We start from the raw sequence: 5,035 nt of genomic DNA on the forward strand, positions 1-5,035 counted from the left end.
CCCAAAGTTTCTCTGACATTGAAAAGATAAAGTTGCTGGAACAAAGACTTGCAATCATGCAGGGATTCTCTGTCATCATTGCTATCACATTGGCTGAGCTATTGCTCTGCTCAGAAGCATTTCTTATGAATACAATAAAGTCGAATCACATGCTCTTTAAGGACTTCATCAAGGTAAATTGCACGATAATTACAATACAGAGAGGAAATAAGGAAATGTAAAGGATGGGGGAAAAGGGTGAAGTGAAGCAGGATCACAAAGGGGCGATACAATCATACACACATTTTAACTATTAAAATGCAATTACCGATTTCCTTTTGCAATTTTTCTGAAAAAAAAAAAGAGCAAAATCCCCATGTTAATGTCATAGAGAAAAGGAAAGAAAACTTGTCTCCAAAGATTTTGGGACAATGACATAAATTAGCTCATTAAGAGTTAAAAAACCCTCACTTTTTTCTTTTAGGACACTTACCGAAAAACAAAGACAATATTCCACATGTTTACATAAATAAGTAATGCTACAGTTGAAACTCAAAAAGGAAATTATCAAATTCCCCAGTGAACTAGTTTTGAATTAAACCTGACTACTAATATTCATACATATCATCACCTACAAGGATGTCATGGGTAAAACATCTATGCAACAGCAGCAACAAATTCTTCAATGCTTTTAACTTACGTGTCTGCTAAGAACTTTATATGATTAGTCAAGTGAATGCCAGCAAAACAATTACTAAGTAGTGTTCCTGTTTACAGAGTAAAGGTCTGGGAATCAAGGGGGTCAATAACATGATAGAGTTCTTCTTGGTAAATGGGCAGGGCAATTATTTGAACCCAGGTATGCTAAACTGCAAAACAAAGACTCTAATTAGTATGCCATAACCCTGCAGTCTTGGTCCAGCCAACTGAGGCTTCAATCACAAGGTGGAATAGCAGCATTCCCACTGAGGAACCACCTATTGCACTTTTTATTTTTAAAGAGTGTTTTGCTGCATACAAGGGTTTTTCTCTGAATCAGATTGTGGGCACAGCAGGCAGCATTAATAGCCCCTTCAAATACATTCTCGTTTGAATTACAGTCATCTCAGAGCTACAAGAAAGTTATTGTTAGCATCATGGAGATAGCTGAAAAATAGTACATTAGAAAAAGGGAAGGGTGAATGGGAAAACTGAGTTACCTACTCAATTTTCTCCCAAATGGGAGAAGAACAAAGAAAGAAATAGATATAAGAAGTTGTAATGCAACACAAGGAATAAAAATCACAAAGGAGAAAGTTATACAGAGAAAGTAGGAGGAATAAAAAAGGAGGCAGCAAGCAGAAATCACTACAGGAAGATCATATCTTGTCATTACACTTTACCATTTTCTTTCCTTAGTTGATCTGAAAAATAAAAAGAATACTATAAGAATCACTATGAAAGGGAGAATAAGGCAGTCATATCTCATAAATAATCATTAAACTTTAGTGTGTTTTAGCTAGGTTGATCTGAAAAATAATATCAGTAATACAGGAATCACTGTGAAACTAATCAAACAAAAACACCCTTTTTCTAATTCAACATACACATATTTTCTAGCTGTTTTACTAAGAAATCTAATGGAGTCTTCCCTTATGTGAAATGGTAAAATAGATAAAAATTTAAATTTAATGTGACAACTGAAAAATCCTTCTAATTATTCCCTGAAGCATTTTTAGATATGATGTCATCATTATCATCATCATCACCACCACCACCATCTCCAGTATTAATGCTGACATTCATGGAGCACTTTCTCCACACCAGCCTGTGTGATACCTGTTTTGTGCATGCAGCATCACATTTTATCATCAAATTACTACTGAACTAAATTAGTACCGTTATGCAGAAAAGCAAACAGAGTAGATCATATATTACTTTTTGATATTTCCAGAGATACTTATGTCAGGGTTTCAATTTTATCTCATCTCTTGCCTCCAGTTTTGTTTTTATACTGGGAAGGTCAGATCCTGCCCATCTCCATTATTATCACCATTCAGCAGCCATGGCAAAAACAGCCAGAATAGTTGACAATTCCCTTAAAATATCATGACTTTGCATGCTAACTTACCTTGTTTGTGACGTTCCTTCTGGAATATATAAATAATAAGGGCAATCACTAGCCATACGAGAATATTAGGAAGTCCTTTGATGGTTTCTACATTGTTTACTTCACAGTTAGATTCTGAAAAAGGAACACCAGAGAATTTACTTATTAACATCCAGACCAACCCTATTACTGTTTCTACAACAGAGTTTTTATTCTATATTTTATGTAACTTGTGGCTCTATGATCATGTTTCACTCTTCATAGATAAAGCTAAGGTATTCCATTAGTCCATTAGTCCATTAATCCTAAGTACCACAGGGGTGGATGGGTTACAGTAGCCACTCAGAAGATGGTCCAGGATAGAATATTTCAGGTTAGACCAAGCATCAGGGAGATACTTTCCCCATAGATTATGAAGAGTGCCAGCATGCAGACACCTCAGAGTATATGAGGAAAAATCTGCTAAGATTCAGGTCTGCCCTCAATACTTTATTATTCCCTGTAAAGCCAAACATGATATAGAGCAGAGATTGGCAGACTATGGCCCACAAACCAAATTGACTCTCTCTATCTATATAAATATATAAATACAAATATTTACTAAAATATAAGTAGTACTAATTTAATATATTTATATATTATATTATTAGTTGTAATATAATATATTTCACATTTTGTATTTATATTATTATAAACAGATACATATAAATAAGTATATAAAAATATATTAAAACCCTTATATATCTATTAAAGGCCATGATTTCAAAATGGATTTTACTTTTTTAATAATTAAAAAATATTACTTGTAACACAAAAATAAATTGAAATCCAAATTTTAGTGTAAAAGACATCAATTTTGCTAATTCACATACATATGTTCTATTGATGATCTTTCACTGCAATAACAGGGATCGGTAGCTGCAGTGAAGACTGTTTACAGTGCAGTGGTACAGTGATAACTCAACATCATCTTGAGTACCTCTACTCCCACAGCACTGTAGCACTTCCTAGCTTTGCTTGTTATAAAGGAACAGCAATTACATCGAAGAGAAAAAGAAGAAAAGGGTAAACTTGGGATAAAACACTTTACGGTAAAGTGGAGGGTGCACAATTTTATTACTGAATAACACATATATTTTTGCAATGATACTGCAGTCACGCTTAAAGATAATATACACTGGCCTTACCAGACTAAAACTCATTATAGCATTATCAAATTATGATAAAGCAACTGTAAGAAAAAAATTAAAAGTTTAAAATTAAATTCGTCTTCACAAAAGAATTTCTTCATGAAAATTAAAAATAAAAATGAGACTGCAACCTAAATAATTTGTCATGGGTTCATTGATGAATGATGAGACAGTACCTAGTTCTGGGACAAGCTTGAATAACAACATTTTCCCCTATTCCTCATTGAAAATCAAAGCCTCATAACTGTATTGTATAAACTATATGTATTAGAAGACTGAAGATGGTGGCTGAGTAGGTAGGTGCTCAATCCAGTCGCTCCTGCTCCTAACCTGGATTTGTAGCTGAGTTTTGGACAATCAAACTAAACAATTAACAGAATTTTAGCTGATATGAAGTTCCAAAGCAAAGGAGTACAGAGGATGCTTCATATCGTCCAGCAAGTGAATCTTATAAGTTAAAGGGGAAACAGCCGGTGCATGGTTCCGGTAGCAGCTGAGATCAGAAATTGCAGCTTTGGAGATCTTTCCCTTCTTAGAGCATAGGACCTTAGTCTCAGGCAGGGATCTCCAACCCTAATCAGGGGGTGAATTGGAGGACTTGACCGAGTGTATAAGAATCAGAGTACATACCCATACACATACAGCATGCAGTGCTTCCACAGCTAAAGTGCCAACCTGGGGAGCACCAGATAGAGGCTCCTCCAAACTGTTAAAGTGATCAGGTGCCATACCTTGATGGGTCAGAAGCTCCTGCTTTTTCTTTTGGGAAGGTTGCACAGGCAGAGATCCAAACAGTGATTCAGTACTGCTGTGTGGATACTGCATAGAGACTTTTTAAAAGGAACTGAAATGTGGCTGGGCAAGGACCCTCAGTTTAGCTGCTCTGCCAGCAAAGAAATCAGATTGAAATTGCAGCTATAGAGCACCTTACCCTTTGAACTGTGGGACCCTAAAAATCCAACAATAGAGGGGGAAGGGGAGAGTGTGGGGTCTCTGGTGGTGGGATAAAGTGAGATTCCTCCACATCTGTGAAAGTTGGAGATCTTAATTCAATATGCAGTTTTTCTGTGGTTTGGGTGTCAGACTGAAGAGTTCATTGTTAGAACCTCCAGGGACATGGACCAAACCCACTACCTATGCTGGAACAAAGAAGGTATATACATCCTGCACTAAATACCTGACCAGGAGATTCCCCATATCTGAAGCAACTGAAGTGTAACCACTGGCATCCTGCTGGAAAACGGTTGAATCCTCACTGCCCCCTCCTCTCTCCCTCGAGCGGAAAACAGAAAACAGAAAACAGAATTGGCCCTCCCTGGAGCAGATCAGCAAGGTGACTCATCCTCCTTTGGGGGTCTGCTATACACCTTAAAAGCACTTCTACCCTTTCTCTTGGGGGCTGCCTTCCTTTGTCATCCAGCCTGCATGGTGTCAGTGTCCTACCTTGAATAAAAGCCCTTAATTGGACTTTTCTGGCTCTGGGTCCTGTCTTAGCCTCCTCCGCTACCTAACATTCACTACATGAGCTGAGACTGAGAGAAACCTTGCTGATGCAATAGGGCTTTGGAGAGGGACAGAGAGCAGCTGCATAAAGGGAATTGATGACTGTGAGGGAGGTGCAGGGGCAAGAGATAAAACAGAGAACTTGCTGAGTAAATTGGGGGGAAATGTTTTTTTCACTCACATGCCTGCAGACAGCCCCTCTCCCCTCAGCTTAAGGTATGCCTGCTGCTACTTTGGCTACAGGAAAGTAACCTAGAAGAATAGAACTGTTTTT

Source organism: Artibeus jamaicensis, unplaced genomic scaffold (genome assembly GCF_021234435.1).
Source record: "Artibeus jamaicensis isolate MK-2021 breed Jamaican fruit bat unplaced genomic scaffold, CSHL_Jam_final contig_3303, whole genome shotgun sequence".
In the NCBI taxonomy this organism is placed as follows: domain Eukaryota; kingdom Metazoa; phylum Chordata; class Mammalia; order Chiroptera; family Phyllostomidae; genus Artibeus; species Artibeus jamaicensis.